We start from the raw sequence: 16,056 nt of genomic DNA, 5'->3' as shown, positions 1-16,056 counted from the left end.
CGCTTAGATTGGACGTTTTACTTTAATTTCGTTTAATTTTTCTTTTTATTTCTTTTGAAAATTTTGAATTAATTTATTTAATATTATTCCCTTCAATTTTGAAATTATATTTGGTGTCCCCTTAGTTTCTTTGTTTTGTTTTTTCTATTTTTTTTTCTTTCATTATTTTTGAAATTTTCATCTTATTTTTCCTTAATAATTTTTGAAACTCTAGTACTATTTTATTTAGTTTATTTTATTTTACTTCTTGTACTTAGGTTACCTCATTGGAAATTCTCTTCACTCTGACATAGAGATTCCTACTTTTGTTTATTTTCTATTTGTTCATGAATATGAATAGGAACAAAGAACCTCTTCTAGAATTTGATCCTGAGGTTGAGAGGACTCAGAGAAAGCGGTTACAGCAGGCTAGAGCTTACAAAGCTGCTGAGAATCTCAAGGAGAATTTTGAGAAAGAAGCTTAAGGATCTACTGTGGATCCAAGCAACAATAACAATGTTGTTAATCCTCATATTCTCAATGCTTCTAATTTGCCTGAGCAACCTAGAAGGACACTGGGCTCATACACTGCTCCTAGCCCTAACTTCTATGACAATAGCATCATTGTACCCTGAATTGTTAGTTTCATGGACTCCCGCAAGAACACCCAAACTTGTTTATCTCTAATTTTCTGCAGATCTACGACACTGTGAAGACTTATGGAGTTCATCCAGATGGCTATAAGTTACTTCTCTTTTCATTTGTTGTATGGGACAGAGCCAAGCAGTGGCTAGATGCACAGCCCAAGGAGAGCTTGGATACTTGCGATAAGTTGGTTAATAGGTTCTTAACCAAGTTCTTTCCAGCTTAGAAGCTGACTAAGTTGAGGACTGATGTTTAGACTTTCAGGCAGAAAGAGGGTGAATCCCTTTATGAAGCCTGGGAGAGATACAAGATGATGCTCAAGAAGTGTCCTCTTGACATGCTTTCAGACTAGATTCAGTTATAGATATTCTATAATGGAGTCACTGAGGCCGCCAAAATATCTCTGGATAATTCTGCAGGCTGGTCTCTTCACATGAAAAAGATTTTTGAGGAAGCTTTTGATATGATTGAGATGGTTGCTAACAAGGCCTATGTGAGAGGACCTATGTGAGAAAAGGAGTCATGGAATTAAATGCTTTGGATGTCATTCATGCTCAAAACAAGGCCATGTCTCAATAGATTAATGCCATTACACAACACTTGAGTGAGATGCAAGTCTCAGACGTCAATACTCAAGATACATCTGGTGCAGAATTTATAACCCACAAACTAACCGGAAAATACACCGGGTCGTACCAAGTAGTACCTCAAGTGAATGAGGGTCGACCCCACGAGGATTGATGGACTAAGCAACAATGATTACGTGATTTACTTAGTTAGACAAGCAGAGAATGGTGTTTTGAGAGTTCAATTGCATTAAACAGTAAATTCAAAAAATCAGAAAGCATTCAGTAAATAGATTGTGAAAACAGTTAAGTTTTCAGAGATATTTATTTTTCGGATTAACTTTTTTTACCAACTATATTAATCATGCAAGATTCAATTCATGGAAAACTATATGTGACTAAACCCTAATTTCTTAGAACTTTTTAGTCTCCTCTAACCTTTATCGACTGCCAATTCCTTGGTCACTTGATTCCAATTAGAGGGTTAAGTTCAAAACTAGTTTATGTGCCACAGAAACCTTAATTATCCTAATATAAGAGGATTATATGTCACGTATCCAATTAGGTCAGATAATTAGAAATTTAAGAGAATTTGCTTTCAAGCTATTGTTCAAGCAAAGAGCTTTCCCAAGGTTTACAAGAACTCAATTAGAATAAGGGTCATACTTCCGTTCCACCCAGATTCATAAGATTAAGAACGAAAACAATTCTTAAATTTAAAATCAATACATGAATTAAAATAGAAAAGTAATATTATTAACCCATAGAATAAACAGAGCTCCTAACCTTAACAGTGGAGGTTTAGTTGCTCATGGTTCAGAGAGAAAACAAGGATTCTAAAAACTGTAAAGTGCAGAATGAGGTAATGGAAGAGAAGAACCCGAATGGATGATTCTTTTTTCTTTTATATCTAATCCTAATTAATGTAAAATATATTTTTTAAAACTAAATAATATCTTTTCCTTTTTATAAATAAATTAAAAGTTTCAATCAAAATATAAAATATAATCTTCGAATGCTTCTTTTTGCGTGGGGACCATGGCAATTACTAAAGGTTGGTGCCTTACTTCACAATTGTGAAGTTAGGCATGAAGTGGGCAGCAAGACTTGGATGCTAGGATGATCAACTGGCACCTAACTTGGGAAAAGCCAAGTTAGGCGCCACCTATGCAGCTTGAAACTCACGTGAATGTCTTCCTTTCGCGCCTAACATGGAAAATCCTAAGTTAGGTGCTACCATGGCCGAGTAAACTGGAGAAGAAATGTATACTATTATACATCATTGGAAAGCTCTAGAAGATAACCTTTGTAACTCAAGTTATTTCTATTGGAGTGCAGGGAGGTCAGAGTTGACAGCATCATTCACTTTCTTCTCTTTTTCTATAGAAGCTCCATTAAATCCATCCGAATGCTACCTGAAATAAACAGAATTACACACAACTAAAAGTAGCATCCATATTGGCTAAAAGATATCTAAATCTTGATTAAACTTAATAATTCAAACTCAAATTCACTAGGAAAAGATAGAAAAGATGCTCACACATCACAACACCAAACTTCAACTGTTGCTTGTCCTCAGGCAACCAAAGCTAATATAGGTTCAGGATGTGAATTTGCATGAGAAGTGAGTACTAAATTAAGCCCTTGTCTCTTCTTAAAGTGGAGTTTATATACTGCAATTCTGACCAGTTTTGGCATCTCACTATCCTTCAAATAAGAGGAATGTCATTATCATTTGGAACTAGATTCTGGATAATATTATAAATTCTCTGGCCTTTATACTTTGGTTTAATCCTTGAACACATCAAATTTTCTTCCATTCTCTTTTCTTTGGTGCTTTGCACCTTGATCCTAACCGTGACTTTAACTGGAGAACTCGCTTTAGGTTCTGATTTTTCTTTCAGTTACTCTCAGAGAGTGGTACTCAAAGCCTTTGGCATACTCTGTTAAATACACTTGTTCTCGAATCTTAGTGCTCTGTCTCAAGGATTATTTGACACATTTACTCCACAAGTATATCACTAGGGAAACAACTATTTGAGCTTTTAATCATGTTTAACCTCCCTAGTCATTGATGCTCAGAGCCTTGGATCTTACTTTTATTTTTCTTTTGCTATTTCTTTTTCTTCAAGGATTAAGCTTTTGTTTACTTCAGAGAATTCATATAGTTCTCTAAATTCTTGTTCCTCAAACATCAAATTCCTTTTATTCAAATTAAAATATGCACTTTCATATCATGCATTCAGAATCATAGATAATACCACCACATTTAAGTAAATAAGACTACTCTTGAATAATATCTCAATTTCTCATGCAATACATCACTTCTTTTCTTTTTCTTTTTAGATTCAGGCTTAGTGAATGGTACATGAGACATATCTTTAATTAAAAGATAAATAACTGAAATTTTAAAATAACAGAATTAAACTAGAACCTAGGATTCAGAATTACTAAAGATCATGTAGACATTCAAGTAAAATAGCAGAAAACAAGAATATAACATAATGAGAATGGAAGGAAATATAGAATGAAATGAACTCAACCACCTCAGTTGTCCTAGTGGCCATCTCATTCTTCAGGCTGTGCTCCTCCGTGAAGATAATTCGCTTCCCTTTGGTGCCATTGAAATAAATAGAAAATCCACAAGCGAAGCGACAACACGAAACCTAAAAGTTAGCTTGTCCTCAAGCAAAAAAAAAAAAAACTGAAAAACAAAGAGGGACATAAAAAGTGCACGGATGAGTCAAAACAAAAATTATTACAGAAGAAGAAGAAATTGATAAAAGGACAAGAAATGTTAAAATGAATTAATATATATATATATATATATATATTAGGGAGTGGGGGACGTTAGTTTGGAGAGTGTCATGGGTTGGACAAGGGAAGGATTATATATGTATATATATATAGTAGGGATGAGGGGTGTTGATTGGGGAAGGAAAGAATGAATAATCTAGAAAGGATCACGGGAGTGTGGTCATGGGTTGGGAGGGCTTGGAAGAAAGTAAAGGAATAATTAGGAAAGGGAAAGTAGAATCAGGATGGGGTGTGGGAATATAGTCATGAGATATGCTTCGGAATAAGTGTGATTTGGTTTGGAATTAGAGGAGGATGGCGTAGCTGGCGCCTAACTTAAGGGGATGTGGCGCCTAACTTCTTATGGGTCTCCTCTCTGGGGGCCTAACTTGACAAAGGCTGGTGCCTAACTTCCCTTGTAAGTCATTCCTAGCGCCTAACTTGAGTAATTCCAAGTTAGGCGCGGACCAGGTAGAACCAACCCTTCCAAGAATGCTTTATGTGGTGACTTGATGGAGCCAAGTTAGGCACCACCCATCCAGTGAGCAACACTAATTTTGTACGCATGATTGGTGCCTAACTTCAAGGAGTGAAGTTAGGCGCCACCCCTCCCAAGAGCTTCCTTTAATTTGCTTTACATGTGGTGCCTAACTTAAGGTTTTGAAGTTAGGCGCCACCCTGTCTGCAACAACTTCCTTCAGGGTATCCGAAACTCTGTCTTCATGCACCTGTTTCTGTTCTAATCACTCTGCATGATCAAAATTCACATAAAACAAAGGAAAAGCAATAGAAACTCAAACAAAACTAATGAAGTAAAAATAAAAACATCAAGATAAAATTCAAACTTAAGGATACAAAAACATCGGGTTGTCTCCCGACATGGGCTTCTTTACCGTCACTAGCTTGACGGTCAGCTCCTCTAAGGAGGAGGGTGATCATAGAGGCTTAGCTCGTTACCCCCTCACTGTTAGAGGAGTCCCATAGTTCACAGGATTCCTACTAGAGGAGTAAAGATATTGATTGTTAGCAACCAACTCAATAAGCTCAGTAGTTTCTTCAGGTGTTTTCTTCATGTGCAATGAACCACTTGCAGAATTATCTAAACACATTTTGGAAATTTCACAGAGGTCGTCATAAAAGATCTCTAGTTGGGTCCATTTTCTAGCCACAACTTTGCTCTGTCCCTCACAGCAAATGGAAAAAGCATGAACTTGTAAACCTTAGGATTCACTCCATTTGTTTTCACAGTGTCACAAATCTGCATGAAGTTAGAGATAAATTGGTTTGGATCTTTCTGTGGGAGTCCATGATACTAACAATTTTACTGCACTAGAGTGACTAACTAAGGCTTCAGTTCAAAATTGTTTGCAGCTATAGGAAGCACCACAATACTTTTCCCAGAGAAGTCTAGATTGGGGGCAGTGTGTGAGCCAAGCACTCTTCTATTTTGGTCATTCTCATTTGGAATTGCCAGATTGGCATTAACAGTACGATTAGGATCCATAGTGGACTCTGTAACTTCCTTGTCAAAGGTCTCACTTAGCTTTTCACTAGCCTTGTAAAGTCTAGCTTGTTGCAAGCGTTGCCTCAAAGTCCTCTCAGGTTCAGGATCAAAATCTGTAAGAGGTTCCTTGTCCCTGTTCCTGCTCATAAACAAACAATAACAAGAAAAATGGGAGTCTCTATGTCAGAGTGCAAAGAATTCCCAGTAAAGTAACCTATGTAAAAGAAATAAAATGAAATAAACTGAACAACTAAAGCAGAACAATTCAGAAATCACTAGACAGAAATTGGAAAATTTCTTTTTCAAAAATAAAAAAATAAATGATGCATGGAAACTTGTCTCTCAACAAATTTTCCTTCGGCAAGTATACTGAATTGTCGTCAAGTAAAACTCACAATAGAGTGAGGTCGAATCACACAGAGATTAACGAATTAGGCAAACAATGATTAATTGATTATCCTAGTTAGACAAATCATATTGGAGTGATAAGTAACAAGGAAATGTAAATAGCATAAAAGTAAAGCAAAGCTATAAAGTGCAAAAGAGTAAAATGGCAAGAAAAGTAAATGTAAGAGCTAAAAATAAAATGAACATTGGGATCAAGAGATGTTGCAATTCTCCGGATCAAGTTCATTCTCATCTCTTCCTCAATCAATGCATTCATTGATCTCCTTGGCAATCTTAAGTGATTGGATTCCAATTCGTTGGTAACCCAATCTCTCAAATCTTGATCAATAGCCAATTCCTTGGTCAATTGCTCATGAGAAGAGATGAAGTATGGTAACTGATTATACCACATGCATTTCCCAAATCAAGTATTGGGGGATTATAGTCACATATCCATCCCAACCCAACTTGGTCCAGCATGAGAAAGCATTTCTACCATGATCTCTTCATTCCTCTTCCAAGGTTCCGAAGAGATCCAATTATGGAGAGTTTCTTTTCCAAGACAACGAACCAATTGAATTAAGATTGAAAGCTTTCTAGTAAGATCAAGAGAAAAGAAAGAAGAAGAAGAATGAAAACTATAATTGATCCATTGAATCACAATAGAGCTCTCTAACCCAATGAAAAGAGTTAGTTGATCATTGCTCTACCAAAATAGAAAAGAAGAAAGTGCAGGAAAGTAAAGATGAAGATTAAAACTAACATTGAATCTTCCAAATTCATAAATGAAAAGTACAAAGAAAAGAAGAGAAGGAAAAGTGAGCGAGGGGAGGGAGTCCGAAGACCCCTCTTCCAATCCCCAATTTCTGTGTTTCCTTCCATCCAATCCACCTTCAAAGTAAAAACTAAAGCCTTTATATAGGCTCTCCTAAATTACAAAATGAAATTAAAAGCAAATTACAATTAAATAAAAATTCCTATTCTAGATGCTTCTTGTGGCCTTGATTGGTTGACACTTGTGGGGTTGCTTCTTTGAGGTTGGGTGGTCCAAGAGAAGTGAATCAAATTGAGGTCCAGGGTGACTTGGCTTTATTGCTTTGGTGTTTTTGGGGCTTAAAAGATGCCTCTTGTTTGTGCTCCAATTTTATGCCCACTATAAAGTATTACATATCTTTGGAAAGCTTCGAATGTTAGCTTTCTAACGCAACTGAAATAACCTCAATTGGATCTCTGTAACTCAAGTTATGCTCATTTGAAGTGGACATGGTCACTGGCATAGTCGCTAGCGTTAATGGAAAACGTGAGTCACGTTAACGCTAGCGACTAGCGTTAATGGAAAACGTGAGTCACAATAACGCTAGCGATCAGGGGCTCAAACTTAATATTCACCCCATACTATTATGTATTGTTGGAAAGCTCTGGATGTCTACTTTCCAACGCATCTAAAAGCGCATCATTTGGAGCTCTACAGCTCGAGTTATACTTCTTGGAAGGTGAAGAGGTCAGTTGGCCTTATTACAGGTTGATACCATGTTCATCTTTGCACTTTCGGGGCAGGTTTTCTCCCTCAAATTTAGTGTCAACCATGTAGTGCCATATATGCTACTACTTTCCAATGCCGCTGGAATCATCTCATTTGGAGCTTTGTGGCTCAAGTTATGCATGTTTGAAGAAGGCATGGTCAGGCTGCCAGGTGGGACTTTTGCCTACGTTAACTTCCACGTTAACTTAGTTAACGTAGAAGTTAACGTGGGTCTTTTTTTGCCTCGCCAACGTTAGTGGCACTCACCTTTTCCACTAACGTTGGCATCTCCCTTTCTGTCCATGTTAACTACCACGTTAACTAAGTTAACGTGGCTGTTAACGTGGGTCTTTTTGCTTCGAAAACGTTAGTGGTGTTCACCTTTTCCACTAACGTTGGCATCTTCCTTTCCTTACACGTTAACTACCACGTTAATGTAGTTAACGTGGCTGTTAACGTGGGTCTTCTTTGCTTCGAAAACGTTAGTGGCGTTCACCTTTTCCACTAACGTTGGCTTATACCCCTTTCTTCAAAGTTAATGCCATTAACTTTTCTCACTAACGTTGGGGCTTTCCTTCCTTCCACGTTAGTGCCCACGTTAGTGTAACTAACGTAGCCACTAACGTGGCTCTTCTCTTCTTCTTTTGGCCTGAAATCAATCAAAAGCAAGTGCATCAAAGTCTTCCTCTTAATCATGGGATCATGCATTATCCAATTTATCATTCAATTTATGCATAATTCTCATGAAATCATTCAAAATTCACAATGTTTGCTTGAATCATGGTATGATTGCATTTTCAACCAAATACTTGCTTATTTCCTAAGAAAATGCATGAAACCAACCTAAAGCATACAAAAAATGGCTAGTAAAACTAGCCAAGATGCCTTGGCATCAATAAATAAAAAAAATCAAATAAAATAATCAGAGGACACCAAAATTAATTTCAGAAATTAAGAAACCTTAATTGATGCAGAATTCAAAAATTAAAACCAAAAAACAATTAAAACTAATAAAATAGGAAAATAAAAATAAAAGTAAAAATAATGCAAGGAACAAACGAAACTAAAATGAAGAGAATAAAAAAAGGAACTTAAAAAATAAAAGACAAATAAAACAACAGGATAACTAAATAATTTTAATAACTAGTAACAAAAATGAAAATAAAAAAAGAAGTAAAAGAAATGAATACAGGGGGCTGGATGAACGAAAAGCAAGAAAAAAATAAAGGAAAAAATGAAAAATAAAACTAATTAGAAGAAAAATGATCTAATCTAAGCAATCAAATAACGAGTAGTTGTCAATCACAATCAATACCTGGCAATCGCGCCAAAAACTTTGAGCCAAATTTATAACCCACAAACTAACCGGCAAGTGTACCGGGTCATATCAAGTAGTACCTCAAGTGAATGAGGGTCGATCCCACGAGAATTGATGGACTAAGGAACAATGATTGCGTGATTTACTTAGTTAGACAAGCAGAAAATGGTGTTTTGAGAGTTTGATGAGCCCATATTTGACGATATATTTGGCTTTATTTAAATGCATTTCATCACATAAACTCACATTTATTCACTTAAATAGCATACTTTTGTGTTTTCTCCCTAAATTAGACTTAAAATGTGAAAACATGTATTTTTGTGCTTAAATTAGTGATTTTAATCCCACTTTTATGCCATTCGATGCCGTGATATATTTTGTGAGTGATTTCAGGTCATTTAGGAAAGAATGGATTTGTAGTAGTGGGAGGAAGCATGTACAAATGGAGAACACATGAAAAAAATAAGGAGGAAGCACACACTGGAGTGTACGTGCGCACAATCCTACGTGCATACGCACAAGAAGGAATTCAGTATGTGTACGTACGCACAACCCTCTGTGCGTACGCACAAGTGAACATTCAGCAAAGTGTGCGAGCGCACACATCTGTGTGTATGCACAGCTCCTTGCACGTGGATTCATTAATGAAACACGTGATCCGTGAATTTTGGGGGCTTTTGGCCCAATTTTGGAAGGCTTGATGTTGAATGGGAGTGCTATATGAAGGGGATATCAACACATATGAAGGCATTAGGTTTTTATTAGGTTTTATTATCTTACATTAGGTTTTAGTTTTAGCTTTTCATTAGTTTAGGAAGCTTCCATAGGAGGAGTTGTAGTATAGATAGAATTTCTCTCTTGGGGTTTTACTTAAATTTCCATTGTAGCATTTTATAGTCAAGTTTTCATCTAGGATTTTGCTTCTTTTATTGTAAGTACTCTCAATTTTCCATTAATTACATCATCTTTACTTTCATTTCCTCTTGGTTCAAGTTACTTTGTTTATATGTGCAGTTTTGGTTTCTTGAAGTTTTGATTGATGCATTTAATGTTGTATACTTTATAGTTGCTTGATTGCTTGTTTATTGTTGATATTGTGAATATTTTGGTTATAGTTTTCATTTTCCTTTGCATTTTCTCATGTTTTGGTTATATGTCCACCAAGTGTTTGTGAAAATGCCACTTGGTAATTTTGAGTAGATTTTCACACCTTGGCTTGGGATTTGAGTTCCTAGGATACTAAAGTCATAATGTCTGACATTTAGTGGTAATTCTTGGGTAGTTAGTTGACTTTTGTTTTCATTGACGCTAGCTTTTTACCAATTAATTTGGTAAGTTAGCTAGGACTTATGGATTAAGGTCAATTATGCTTGCTTAACTTACTCCTCGATGTTAGGTGATGGTGTTTTTGTGGAAAAACAAATTTCCAACACACAAATCCAACCGGCAAGTGTACCGGGTCGCATCAAGTAGTAATAACTCACTTAGAGTGAGGTCGAACCCACAGGGATTGATGGATCAAGCAATTTTAGTGGGTGATTAGTTTAGTCAAGCTAACATTGAAGTGAATTTGGATGAAGTGTAGCCAACAGAAAGTAAATTGCAAGGAAATTAAAAGATGCAGAAAATAAAATTGCAGGAAACTTAAATAACAAGAAAGTAAAATAGCTGAAACTTAAATTGCAAGAAATATAAATTGCATCAAATGTAAAGGGGGTTGGGGTGCTAGCAATTAAATGAAAGCAGTAGATCCAAGCTTAGAACAATTGCAAGGAAATTAAATTGCAGGAAAAGTAAATTCAAGGTCACAGTAGCTTAAATGTAAATTGCAGAAGAACACAAGTGCAGGAAATTAAATTGGGAGCAATGAGATGCAACAAAGAGACATAGATCATTTTTCAAGTCTCAAAGTGAAACTAACAATTTCAATGAAACAGTAAAAACAGAAGGAAAGCCAAGAGCTCAATTGCTCACTTGACCAAAACAGAAACAAAATTCAACTCAATTGTGAAACTCAGAAAAGAAATTCAAGATCTCAGGGAATCAATGAGACTAGAGAACAAGTCTAGATCTCAAGCCCTTCCTTGATCAATTCAGAGAACAATTTGCAGAAGAAAGAAGAAAAATGAATTGCAGAATTAAAGAGAAGATGAAGCAGTATGTGAATTTCAATTATGCAGAAAAAGTAAACAAGAGATCTCAAGGTGAGATTGAAACAGAAGTTCTTCAATTCTTCACCCCAGATCCAAAGCAAGAATGAAAACTAAGAGTGTTTTCTAATGGAGCTCCCCTCTGAAATGAGAGTGATGCCTTTATATAGGCTTTTCAAAGTGAAAAATGAAATTAAAACAAATTACAAAAATGAAAATCCTAATTTAATTGATCCATGTGCCTTTGAGTGATGATGTGGGCTTTGCTTGCTTTGGATTTGAGGAGAAATGGGTTTGGTTGGCTTTGATTCAATTTGGTGAGGAATTGAATTAAAATGGAATTTTGGCCCATGTTGCTTCCAGGAGGCTGCCCTGCCCTTGTGGAGGGCAGGGCAGGATTTGGTGCGTGTTGGTGCTTGCTTGGTGCGGTCTTGGTGCGGTCTGGTGCGGTCTGGTGCGGCCTTGGTGCACAGAACGCTGCCCTGCCCTCGCGGAGGGCAGGGCAGGAAAAATTGGTGCTGCCAGGATGTGCCACGGTGCGTGCTGATGCTGCCAGAGTCATGCCATGGTGCGCCAGAATGGTGCCTTGGTGCACAGAACGCTGCCCTGCCCTCGCGGAGGGCAAGGCAGGAAAAATTGGTGCTGCCAGGATCGTGATGGTGCGCGCTGGTGCTGCCAGACTCATGCCGTGGTGCACCAGAATTGAGCCTTGGTGCGCCAGATTCATGCACCAACAAAATGCTGCCCTGCCCTCGCGGAGGGCAGGGCAATGTTTTCACTTTGATGTCCCAGGTTCGAATCATGGCCGAAAGACACGCTCAATCATTTTCCTTGGTTTCTTGGCACGGTAATGGACCTTAGTTCCTTGCTTCCTCATGGTCCCGTGTTCAACTCTTGTGGCAAGCACTTGGAGACATTTTCCTTTGATTTTCTTCCTTGGTGAGCCCGATACTGCCCTTGTGGAGGGCAGGGCAACATTTTATTCCTCTTGATTCCAAGGCACAAAATTGTGCTCTGCCCTTGTAGTGGGCAGGGCAGAGTTGCCTTCTTTGCTTAGTTCCCTTATGTTGCCCTCCTAGAGGGCAGTGTGCCCTTGTGGAGGGCAATGCTTGCCTCTCCTCATGTTGTGCACCACACTTCTTCTCTCTTTGACCACACTTTCTTTTCCTTGGGCCACACTTCCTTAGGCTACGCTTTTTCCTTTTTTCCTTTTCTTCACCTACAATAAACCAAAACAACCACTCAAAGTATCACTAAATTCAAGAGGCTTATAAATCAATTAAAATTCAATTAAAATTAGCTTAAACCTCATGGATTAACATTAATTTCATGGTGGTTGCTTGATTTAAAGAAGTTGTGCATTTTCACTCCAAATCACTTACTTAAGAAGCAAGAAAGTGCATAAAGACTAACAAAACAAGTGAAATTAGCTTGAAAAATGGGTATATGATGACATGTCATCACAACACCAAACTTAAATCTTGCTTGTCCCCAAGCAAGAAAAGAATCATGCAATAAAGATTGACAATCCAAGGTAAGAAGAATAGCAACTCAATGTTCATGGCAAGCTAGTTTTCTATGCATGCTACAATTACGAAAGAGATGTAAATGATTGATGCTTCTATCTAGCTTATGTTATGAAATCTTTTTCTTATAATTCTTCCTTGAAACAAGCTTTTGATTTTTTTTTCTCCTTTTGGGTGCTTTGCCCCATGAGTTAATAACAAAGCTACGACTTCTAAATGCTTTGTTTTCAAGTATTACCACTTGATACATAAGCACCACAAGCATTTAATTAGAGGACTTCATTAAGCTCATTTTTTCTTTTCTTTTCTTGACTCTCTAATCATTGATGCTCAGAGCCTTGAGCTTTGAGGGAGTGCTTTTGCACTTGAGCCTAGCCTTGACTTCTAAGTGTTTTGTTTTCAAGCATTTGGCTTGATACATAAACACCACAAGCACTTAGCAAATAAATTGCCATTGGTACTCAGAGCCTTCAGCTTTCTCATTCTTTCCCTTTTTCTTTTCTTGCCTTAATTATATTTGCTTCTTCAAGGTTTTCATGATTTCAAAAGATTTCACAAAATGTACTAGATGAAAAACTTCAATTAAATAAAATCCAATGCAATTGAGCAACAATTAATCATACTAGCTTTCCAATACTTGTATGCACATGCTAAAATCTTCTTTAATGCCTTGTTTGTTTATGATCATGATGCTTCTTGCTTTTGAATTCACAAAACTCAAGTTGGTAGTCATAATGTCACAACAACATATTTCAAATCAAATTCAAGCTATGCTTAGTCATACCACACATGTATACAGAAAATATAAAGACAATCATGCAATTTAAAGTGCTAGAAATAAATGAGAGGAAAAGGAACTTTACAACCTTGCAGTTCATCTTCATTCTTGTTGTCATTTTCCTCTCATTCTTTTCCTTCCCATACCAACTCAGAATGCTTGCTCATCCTCAAGCAACAATTAGAACAATGGCTATGGGGCTAAGAAGGATCAAGAATGTCTTACACAATGATATGTTAGTAGCACATGTGTTTTAAGCAAGCAAAATTAAAGATAACAATCAAGGCACAAGAGACAAAGACATTTTGATTGCAAACATAAGAGGGTGTGCATGATACATTGCATAAAAAATAAGTGGCACACCAAACTTAGTGTGACACTTTCACTTGAAATTAATGCAAGTATCTAGTAAGCATTGGAACCAAATTTTGTTGCATAGTAACACCAAACTTAGAATGCAACCATATGTCAATTTATTTGAACTAAAACTAAATAAAAGAAACTGTTATTTGTTGAATACAATCACCAAGCCAAGAATATGTCATGAATAAGGATCTATTGGTGATATATTAACAAAAACAGTTAAGAAGCAAAATAAGTGGAAGTATTAAAAATAAAGAAATAACTAAAGTAAACAGAATAATAAAGTGTCAAACCAAAAGAAAAACAACACTGCAAAAGCCTTATGATTATGCAGACAAGTGGTGTTGCTTAATGAATTGCATAGAGAATTAAGTGGCACACCAAACTTAGAATCTTAGTGTGTCACTTCCATTTTTGATTTGATGCAATCATCCAAAAAGATTGAAAACAAGTTGTTGCAAGACAACACCAAACTTAGAATGTAACCATATGCCCATTTATTGAATTTAAACAAAGTAAAGAACGAAAACAAAGCAGAGAAAAAATTATACCTACGGTTGGGTTACCTCCCAACAAGTGCTCTTTTAGTGTCATTAGCTTGACATGTTGTTCTTCACTTTCTTCCTCTTCTTCCAATTGGTTAAGAGGAATGACTTCAAGAGGGGAGAAGTTTCAGCTTTTGTCCCCTTTCTTGGTTTCCTCTCAGCAAGCTTTCTTTTGAAATTGGCTTGGTTGAGCTTGCTTGCTGACTTAGGGACAGAATTGGTGCTCTTGTTAGTTGCCTCACTTCTTTGATGTTAAGACATGGCTGCTGTGTGATTTTTGGAGTTTGATCTTCATCCAGAGCCTTTTGAATTGGTGGTTCCATGAATCCTTCTTCTATGCAACTCTCTGCTTCAATTGAGGGTGACTTCTCTTGAGTGTCTTCCTCACTTTCTTGATCCTCCACTTTTTCCCTTGTCACCTCAAGTGCAGTTTCATTTTCAACCACCTCATTCTTCATTGAAAGTTCACTTGATGCAGTGGCCTCCTTATCTTGCTCTTACAATTTTTCCTTCACATCCATCAATTGACCTTCATTTTCCTTGCTCAGTGGTTCTACACTCCTCCTTGTTTGCTCTAAGGGGCCATTCATCTTATTGAAGATGATTTCTTTCCAGGATTGGGGTTGTGTGTATCTTTCCACGAGTTTTCTATGTATTTCAATGGCTTGAAGGTAATCCTCATCTGGTGGTTCAAGAGATGAAGGTTGAGAGTAATTTTGGTGACGTGGATATGTTGTGGTGAAGTTGTGTTGAGGGGTGTGGAATGAGTTGTGTGATTGATGGGATGACTTGTATGGATTTTGGAGGAAACCTTGTGTTGAGGCATAATCAAGTGATGAAGAACTTTCAAATGAGAAACTGGGACGTGAGGGCGGATGCTCTTCCATTCTTTGGTGATACTTCCATCCACCATGAGGATAATGATATGAATCATTTTGTGGTGGTGGGAAATATCCCATATGATTATCTTGTTCATCTTGTGGCTTTGAAGTGCATCTCCATGGATTGGAGTGCTTAGAATCTGTAAATTCTTGGTAATATTCCCAACCACCATTAGATATTTGTGATGGTGGGTGATATCCCAGAAAATTTGTTTGATCACAAGATGAGTTGAACTCCATTTGAATTTTGTAAAACACAACACCAATGAAAATTGGAATTACTCATATCAGAAATGAGTTTTGCTTAGTGAGGCAAAAACACAAACACCTTGGTTTCAACTTAGAACAGAGAACAAAAATAAAGAAAATGCTTGATCTAGACTTCTCACCCACTTAATCATTGTTGATCTAATCAATCCCCGGCAACGGCGCCAAAAACTTGATGGTGTTTTTGTGGAAAAACAAATTTCCAACACACAAATCCAACCGGCAAGTGTACCGGGTCGCATCAAGTAGTAATAACTCACTTAGAGTGAGGTCGAACCCACATGGATTGATGGATCAAGCAATTTTAGTGGGTGATTAGTTTAGTCAAGCTAACATTGAAGTGAATTTGGATGAAGTGTAGCCAACAGAAAGTAAATTGCAAGGAAATTAAAAGATGCAGAAAATAAAATTGCAGGAAACTTAAATAACAAGAAAGTAAAATAGCTGAAACTTAAATTGCAAGAAATATAAATTGCATCAAATGTAAAGGGGGTTGGGGTGCTAGCAATTAAATGAAAGCAGTAGATCCAAGCTTAGAACAATTGCAAGGAAATTAAATTGCAGGAAAAGTAAATTCAAGGTCACAGTAGCTTAAATGTAAATTGCAGAAGAACACAAGTGCAGGAAATTAAATTGGGAGCAATGAGATGCAACAAAGAGACATAGATCATTTTTCAAGTCTCAAAGTGAAACTAACAATTTCAATGAAACAGTAAAAACAGAAGGAAAGCCAAGAGCTCAATTGCTCACTTGACCAAAACAGAAACAAAATTCAACTCAATTGTGAAACTCAGAAAAGAAATTCAAGATCTCAGGGAATCAATGAGAC

The 16,056-nt window shown here is 36.9% G+C and overlaps 1 non-coding gene across 1 annotated transcript; it reads right to left on the bottom strand.

The window, feature by feature from the left end:
• Nucleotides 1-859: 859 nt before the first annotated feature.
• LOC112804742 (small nucleolar RNA R71) lies at nt 860-963 on the bottom strand. The gene has a single exon (XR_003203358.1). It is a non-coding gene; the product is annotated as a small nucleolar RNA R71 (small nucleolar RNA).
• Nucleotides 964-16,056: the final 15,093 nt, after the last annotated feature.

This window comes from Arachis hypogaea, chromosome 5 (genome assembly GCF_003086295.3).
Source record: "Arachis hypogaea cultivar Tifrunner chromosome 5, arahy.Tifrunner.gnm2.J5K5, whole genome shotgun sequence".
NCBI lineage: Eukaryota > Viridiplantae > Streptophyta > Magnoliopsida > Fabales > Fabaceae > Arachis > Arachis hypogaea.
This window is presented reverse-complemented; position numbering and strand designations above follow the sequence as displayed.